Source organism: Microtus oregoni, unplaced genomic scaffold (genome assembly GCF_018167655.1).
Source record: "Microtus oregoni isolate MIOR12 unplaced genomic scaffold, Mior012 000042F_ref0000377, whole genome shotgun sequence".
Taxonomy (NCBI): domain Eukaryota; kingdom Metazoa; phylum Chordata; class Mammalia; order Rodentia; family Cricetidae; genus Microtus; species Microtus oregoni.
The window spans coordinates 18,370,667-18,380,314 of NW_024543209.1; positions in this window are offsets into that span (position 1 = coordinate 18,370,667).

Here is a 9,648-nt window from a genome sequence, read left to right on the forward strand (position 1 = left end):
GAAGGAAAGATAAAAAGGAAAGAAAACCAATAAGACATGATAGAAAGGCTATTATTCTATTACAATACCAAAATACAGAGAAACCTAAAACTACCTTAAATTTTAGACCCTCTTAACAAATTCATAATGCCTCTACTCGTATCCTACATATTTTGTTTCATTTTTTGATTTATTGAGTTTTTAATTTAAATTTGAATATTACATTTTTTGTCTATTGAAGTGTTATAGCTTTTGAGGAAAAGAAAGCTAGACCATTCTCCATATTAGAAGTCAAGAAAAAATTTTCCCACATAATTTTGATGTTTATAGTTCAACCAGACCAATTTCGTCTCTCAAAACCATTTGAATTTATCTGAACTTTGCTTCTGGTTCTCAGTGTGATAGTATTCCTTTTTCAAAACATAACAGAAGACAGTTCAATAACCGCATCAACCTATCTACTAGCTCTTGAAGGCATGCGAAGCAGTAGTTGCCTTGCTAACTGTCATTCTTTTCCCTTCAAAGGGTAAGAGGGTGCCATACATATGCAGGTTTATCTATATTATTCATTGTCAAACTCTATTGTGCTTTATGTTTAACAGTTTTATGCACATTTCCAACATACAAGGTATTAACATGGCAGGAGTGTTTGGAAATAAATCACAACTTAATTCTATAAAATATAAGTTTTAAAATGTCTGTAACAAAACTTAATTGTAGACATCTGATAAATCATGCAGGTGTAGTGGTCAAAGGCCTCAGCTGTAGATGTTTCAAATATTCAACAAAATATGGTTAGAAAAGATACTTCAGAACAAAATAATGACTTCCTCTCTAATGAGGAAGTATATTTTCTTATGTAGATTTTAGAGTAAAAAAAAATTTGAAGAAATGCTTCTCTTGCCATAATGATGGAAATCAATGTCAAAACAGAAAGAAAACAATGATAGAAATTGAATTATCTGATAAAATATTAAGTTATATGTCATGGACACTATGTAGAGTAAATGGAACATCAAAAGAACTCTTCTTCCCAGGCTTAGAGATTATATTGTGAGGGCAGAGTGTAAAAATATACAAATTACTTAATTAATGTCAATATAACAGCACCTTCTCATGGAAAGAAAAAATGAGTTATATCAGAGATAGAATACAAAATAGAAACATAAAGAGAACATAGGAGAGTTTGGGAATACCATGAAGACACCATTCAGTGGTTAGGGAACTATGGGAAGGGTGGTAGAAAGATTGTAAGAGTCAGAGGGATTTAATGACACCAAGGAAACAGGACTGACTCCACATGAAGTCATAGAGACTATTGTAGTATATAAAAGTTTATATACATTCAAGCCAGACAGGCTTCCAGTACTGAAAGAGGAAGTGTACATGAAATCCCACCATAAACAATAAGAAAATTACTCCAATTGACATAGAGTTGTAAAGAAAAACTTAGTTTTCTCTAGTAGAGTTTCACTGTATATACTAACCACATATAAGAATAGGTCTGATGCCTAGCAGAAGATTGTTAATGCAAAATGAACTTAAAGCCATTTTAAAAGCTAATTTGTCTTATATTGCTTTGTTTGAGAATTCTTTATCTTACTGATCTTTTGCTTCTGTATTATGATTCCCAATTTTGCATTTTTATGAATTTTGCTTTTTTGTTTATCTGTGTATCTTTGTAGTATTTTTCCCTTTCTTTTTGTTTGTTTTCTCAAAAGACAGGGAAAGAAAGGCATTTGGATTGGTGGGGAGGTAGGAAAGATTTTGGAGGAGTTGGGCCTTGTAATACTACTTAAAAGTTTTTTATTGACTGTCATCTATATTTTTAGCTGACAAAATTGTGTACAATATCTATTATATCTCAAGAATACATACATTGTAGAATAGTTTCTATAGTAAAATCAGCTACTCATAACAATTTTAAGAATATATTCCACTTTCCTTCACATTGTCTTTCTGCTGTACATTAGTGCTTCTAAGTTTGTTGTAGATAGAAATTATATAATATTTTTATGTATTTATTTTTTTAAAAAACAATATTTTTTTCATTTTACATGCCAATCCAAATTCCTACTCCCTACCCTCCTCCAACTTTCCCCTTCATCCCCCATCCCACCCCCAGTAATTCTTCAGAGAGGCTAAAGCTTCCCATGGGAACAGTCAACAAAATCTGGACATCACTTTGGGTTAGGCAAAGACACTCTCCCCTACATCTAGGCTGAGAGAGGTATCTCTCTATAAAAATGGGCACCAAAAAGCCAGTTCATGCACTACGGATAAATCCTGGTCTCAGTGCCAGTGGCTCAATTGACTGCCCAATCCACACAACTGTCATCCACATTGAGAGGGTCTAGTTTGGTCCTATGCAGGTTCCCCTGCTTTAGTGCAGAGTTGGTGAGCTCCCTTTAGCTCAGGTCTGCTGTTTCAGTGAGTATAGCCATCATATTCTTGACCCTTTTGCTCATATTAGTGCTTCTCCCTGTACTTGACTGAACTTGGGAGCTCATCCCAGGGCTTAGATGTCAATCTTTTCATCTGCTTTCATCACTTGCTGAATGAAGGTTCTATGATGACAAGTAAGGTAATCATTGATCTGATTACAGGGGAAGGCAGTACAGGCACCCTCTCCACTATTGCTTAGGGCATTAGCTAGGATCATCTTTGTGGATTCCTAGGAATTTCCCTAGTGTCAGGTTTCTCACTAACCCAATGATGACTCCTCCACTCAAGATATCTCTTTCCTTGTTCTTCCTCTCTGTCCTTCCCCCATCTTAAGCATCCCATCCTCCTCCCTCCATTTCTCTTCTCCCCTTTCACCCTCCTTTCTCTGCCCTGATTCGCAATTTACTCAGGAGATCTTGTCTATTTCTCCTTCCCAGGGGGATCCATGTATGCCTCTCTTTGGATTGTCCTTTTTACCTATTTTCTCTGGTGCAATGGACTATAAACTGCTTTATGTTAATATCCACTTACGAGAGAGTGGATACCATGTTTATCTTCCTGTATCCGGGTTACCTAACTCAGGATGTTCTTTTTTCTTTCTGTCCATTTGCCTGCAAATTTCAAAATGTTATATTTTTTTTTCCACTCAGTAGTACTCCATTTTTCAATGCACCATATTTTCTTTATCCATTCTTTGGTTGACGAGTACCTAGGTTGTTTCTAGGTTTTGGCTATTACAATAATGCTGCTATGAACCTAGTTGTAGTATGAGCGTGCATCTTTTAGGTATATGCCCAAGAGTGCTATTTCTGGATCTTGAGGTACATTGATTCTAAATTTTCTGAGAAACACCATACTGATTTTCAAAGTGACTATACAAGCTTGCACTCCTATCAGATATGGAGGAGTGTTCCACTTACTACTCATCTTCTCCAGCATAAGCTTTCATTTGTGTTTTTGATCTTACCCATTCTGACAGGTGTAAGATGGTCTCAGAATCATTTTGATTTGCATTTCCTTGATGGTTATGGATGCTAATCAATTACTTAAGTGTCTTTAGGCCACTTAAGATTCTTCTGTTGGAATTATCTGTTTAGATCTGAAACCCCATTTTTCAATTAATTTATTTAGTATATTGATGTCTAGTTTTATTTTTTTTTAATTTATTTTGAAGATCAAGCCTATGTCCGTTGTGAGGGAAGATCAATTCTTTTTTTGATGTGGGGTTGGTGAAGATCTTTTTTTCATTCTGGAGACTGCCATTTTGTTTTTATGAAGGTGTTCTTTTTCTTATAGAAGCTTATTCATTTCAGGAGGTCCCATTTATTAATTGTTCCTTCAATGCCTGTGCTACTGGTATTATATTCAGGAAGTGTTCTCCTGTGCTCATGCATTTTAGCTTACTTCCCCTTTTCTCTTCTATCTGGTATTCAGTATAGCTGGATTCATGTTGAGGTCTTTGATCCATTTGAACACAAGTTTTGTGCATGGGGTAGATATGGATATATTTGCATTCTTCTACATGTTGACATCCAGTTATACCAGCACCATTTGTTGAAGATCCTTTCTCCTTTTCATTGTATGATTTTAGCGTCTTTGTAAAAAATTAGGTTTTTGGAGGTGTGTGGATTAATAACAAGCTCTATAGTAGACCTTGATGTCAGAAATGCTGACACCTCTGGAAGTTTGTTTGTTGTCTAGCACTGTTTTGGCTACCCTGTTTTTTTTTTTTGTTGTTGTTGTTGTTGTTGTTTTCTATCCCCTGCTACCACATCAGCCCCACCAACTCCAACAGCACCTGGAAGAAGAGTAACCACCTGAACTATAGGCCCCACCTGTACCAACTCCAAATGCACCTGGATGGAGAGTGACCACTGGACTCACTGGCCCCACCTACACCTGGAGTGACAATAGCGGTGACACAGGCCCCAACTATACCTTGAGGAAGAGGCCCCAAGTGCACCTAGAAGAAGAGTAACACCTGAACTATAGGCCCCACCTGTACTAATTGGGAGAAGAGGAGTCCTCAAGGCTCAGGCTCCATCTGTACTGACTGGAATAAGAAATGTGTAGATGGCAGTGTAAGAACACATTCATCAACACAAAGATCAATATAGCACCATCAGAAATTAGTGGACTAACATCAGCAAGACCTGAACAGCTCAACTTAGATGAATCATAAAGAAACAACCTTAAAATAAGTTTATGAAGATGATAGAGACCCTTAAAGAAGAAATGAAATATTCCCTTAAAGAAATAGATGAAACAACAACCCAATAATTATAAGAAATCAATCAATCCCTTAAATAAAGCCAAGAAAACCAGGTAAAAAAACAATCAAACAAGCAAAGGAAACAATTCCAACAATTCAAGACTTGAAAATTGAAGAAGAGGCAATAAAAAAAAATACAAATCAAGGAAATTATGGAAAATCTGGGTAAATGAACAGAAACTACTGGTGCAAATATGACAAACAGAATACAAGAGATTGGAGAGAGACTCCCAGGAGCTGAAGATATGATAAAGGAAATAGGCTGGTGAAAGAAAATGATAAATCCATTAAATTATTAACAGAAAACATCCAGGAAATCTGGGACACCATGAAAAGATCAGACCTTAGAATAATATGGATAGATGAAAGAGAAGAACTCTAGCTCAAAGACACAGAAAATATAGTCAACAAAATGATAGAAGAAAACTTTTTCAACCTAAAGAAGACTATGTCTATGAAGGTACAAGAAGCTTACAGAAGAACAAATAGACTGGTCCAAAAAAAGTTCAATCATCATGTTATAATAAATAATAATTTTCTATTAAAGGTTTTTAAAGACAGTAGTGCTTAAGATATAATGACATATTTTAATGATATTAAAGAGCTGACAAAAAAATCTTTTACATAAGATAAACAGCAATGAGGTAACATCCAAGTGATTTCTTCAAGAATTAAATAAATCAGGAAAGTGAACTCCTTCACAATAGCTTCAAAATATAATAAAATGACTAGAAATAAACATATCCAAATTGGTAGTGGAATGCTACACCGAAAATGGTAAACAAGTTAAAAATAATTAAAAAGCACTAGAAGATTAAAAGACCCACATGCTCACAGCATGACATATCTAATCTGATGAGAATGACGGTGCTACTGCAGGAGATTGACAGGTTGCTTATAATGGTGGTCAAAATCCCAATGATGTCTTTTGACAGCTTGTGAAATGATTCTAAGATGAAAGTGGGGACAGGGTATCACTGACAAAACAAAATAACACTAAGCAGAAGAAAGAAGCCTAGAAATATCACAATATCTGGTATCATGTTTTCCATAGAACCATAGTAACAAAAACACTGTGGTTTTGGCATAGAAACAAATTCATTTCAAAATGGAGAGAACAGAGATTCCAGAATAAAACAAGGGAGATGCCTTTTTTGGTAAAGGCAATCGTCACCTACTCTGAGAACCTGAGTTGATTCCCAAGACCCACATGGCTTAAAGAGACAGCTGATTTCAACAATCTCTCCTCTGATCTTCATTTGTTTGGTGTGTCCACAAGTAAATTTAGACAAGCAACATATGAATAAACAAACAAACAAATAAATAAATAAGCCATGACTACTTTTTTGAAAGTTTGGGGTTTAATTTCCTGGACCAACGCAACATCTCACAACCACTTGGAAGAACTCCATTTCCAAGGAATCTAATGTTTTCTGCTGACACCAGGCACATACATAAGACATAGAAATGCATGCAAGAGAAAGCCCATACACATAAAAAATAAAAATAAGATTAAGTAAATGAATAAAAACAAAAATACCCAGACATATATCCACAGAAATTATTCATCTAATGTTTCATAAGACAATAAAATATATGTAGTGAATAAAATATAGGTTTGGCAATAAATGCTATGGAAGAAACTGTGATGTACATGTGGCACAATGAACCTAAATCTATATTTCTCAATCTGTACAAAAATGATTCTAAAGTTCAATAGTAAATAATGATGCATGTAAGTGCTGGATATTTAAAGTCCAGACAAAATGTAAATGAAGTAAGAACTACATAAAAAGGAACTCAGTAACCAAAAATAGTCCCGAGATTGCCCATGATATTAAATACTTTTCTACAGAAATAAAGGCAATCAGTGAAGTGAAGAAAGAGCATATAAAATCTTAGAATTCACCAAAGAATAACAGACTATAGATAATAAAGAGAGAATTACATCACTTCCACATACCTAACCTCTATTGATCCTTCCCTTCTTCATCTGGAAAATCCTTCTCAAATTTATGGTCTTTTGTTCTTCAGCTAACATTGTTACAAACACATATATGAATATCACACACACACAAACACACACACACACATTGCTAAACTGAATTTTGTTAAAGTTAGATCAGGCCTACTAAACATATTTGCCAGTGTACATTTTTTATTGAAAGATAATAGATTTGAGGTAGTTTGTCATGATTGGAAATATGATATGCACGACAAATAAAAATATCACCTAAAGACAGGAAAGTAAGTTCAACTTAAGTGTTTATGTGAAATTAGAGCCTTTTATTTCTTAACATTGTTCAAAAATCCCGGAGTCTTTCTAGCAGACAGATATGGGTGATAAACAGGATGTAGCTCTAATACTAGTCTGGAGCTAGTCACACACCAGAGCCCAAATTCTGCAGATAAGGATGTAATCATTCCCTGATTTACTCCTGGCAACACAGACAATGTTACCTTCCTGTACTGAGAGTCCTGTGGAAATGCTTCCAGACAAGGAAGACTAATGACACCTGACTAATGACTTCTTTACAATTCCCAGATTCTCTACTGTGATCAAAGACCTAACAAGGGTGACTTTCTCAGGAAGTTTCTGGTGGCTTATCTTTCATGCACATACAGTTCATTGTGTTGGGGACTGTGAGATGGCTTTTTACATTGATTCCACAATCCATACACACAGAGAGATAAATATTGTTGTTTTATTTCTTCTTTCTTTTTACTCAGATTGAGTCACAGTACATGAAATTGTATCTCCAACATTAATGAAAATATAGTATAGTGTAACCATTATGGAAATTGATGTAGAGGTTCATCAAAAATATAGAAATTGATCTACCTTATGACCCAGATACACAACTCCTGAGTATATACCCAAAAGGTCATATGCCCTACCACATAGATACTTCTTTAGCCATATTTATTGCCATGCATTCACAAACAAGAAGCTGAAATAGCTTAGACCTATCAGCTCATGAATGGATAATGAAAATGTAGTATATATACACAATGAGTTTTCAGTCAATTCTAAAGATAACGACATTTACAGGAAAATGGATGAGGCAGGAAATAATCATTTTTAACTGGGTAACCCAGACTCTTAAAGATATATGCCAGATATTCTTTCTTATATATTGATCCTAGCTTTGAATTTTTATATTCATTCTTATTATTTATTAATTAGGTATACATGTGTGGGGGTATGGGTATATACATGTGTGTGAGGGTTCACACAGAGGCCAGAGGAGTTTGATCCTCTAGATCTGGAGTCACAGACAGTTTTCAGCTGCTAGAAGTGGATGCTGAGTATCACCCTAGGACCACTGGAAGAACAGTACATGCTGCATCTTCTTACCTTTGAATTTTTAGATATGTATTTTTAAGTTGAAGTAGCTTTACAATTTAAGAAACTCTTCTAGGTTTATGGAATGAGTGGCAAGATTTCAAGACTGGAAAAAATAGCAAAAATATAGATGTGTTAAGAAGAAAGAAGAACAATGGAGATAAGATATAGCAAATGATGTGAGGATGGGAAGGCAGGAGAAAAGATGGTTAAAAGAGCACATAAACTAAATCTAAAGACTTTTAATGTTCATATAGAAACCTAGTGCTGTAGAAGATAGTTGATATTGGAATTTGGTAATTACAGGTATTAATAAAATATTAACAAGCTGTTACTAAAATAATGAAAGAATCTATCACTCTGTTCAGTTGATCGCTTAGAATAAGAATGACCAGGGTTGAATGGGAAATCATGAGTACATTTAACTCTTTATAAGCTACTGTCTTTCTCAATGAGACATTTGACTCACTATTTGGGGGCCCTTCAAGTACTTCATGGAAGGGGCTGCTGTGGGACAATGGTCTGATAGCCTGTAAAGATTTGTTACTTGTATTTTAATAAAATACTGATTGGCCAGTACCCAGGCAGGAAGTATAAGTAGGGCAATGAGAAGAAGAGAATCCTGGGAAGAGGAAATGGTCAGTTTGCAGTCATAAGTGAGAACCAGAATGAGAGTGGGCACATGATTTATAGCTGCATTTATAGTATAAGAGACCAAGTCTAAATGGGCTAGTATCTTAAAGCCTATCAGCTGAAAGAGCTGAAGGAACTCCCACAGCAAGAGGCAATCAAGATCATCTCAGTCATGGATGAATGGGACCAGGTCTATTCCTCTTTTCCACTTTTTTTTATTTCATTAAAAAAAAACAGAAAGCAAACTATCTGTTTTCATTTTACATACCAATCCCAGAACTCACTCTCTTCCCTTCTCCCATTCAATCCACCTTCCCTCCTCTACTGCATCCACTCCCCAGAGAGGGCAAGTCACATTTCTCCGAGGAAGGACAAAGGCTCTTCCCACTATAAGCAGGCTGATCTCCAAAATAAATAAAGAATTCAAGAAATTAGACATCAAAATTCTAAATAATCCAATTAAAATATGGAGTTCAGATATAAACAGAATTCTCAGCAGAAGAATCTTAAATGATCAAAAGACACTTAAGGAAATGTTCAACATCCTTAACATTCAGGGAAATGAAAATCAAAATGACTCTGAGATACCATCTTACACAAGTCAGAATGGCTAAGACCAAAAATACCAATGAGAGCTGCAGAGGGTAACAAGAACACTCCTCCATTGCTGATGGGAATGCAAATTTGTACAACCACTCTGGAAATCAGTATGGTGATATCTCAGGAAACTGAGAATCAACCTACCTCAGGACTCAGCAATACCACTTTTGGGCATATACCAAAAGGATGCTGAATCATGCTACAAGGACATTTGTTCAACTATGTTCATAGTAGCATTATTTGTAATTGGTCAGAACCTGAAAACAACCTAAATGCTCCTCAACTGAAGAAGGAATAAAGAAAATGTGCTACATTTACACAATGGAGTATTACTAAGTGGTAAAAACTCAAGGATATCTTGAAATTTGAATGC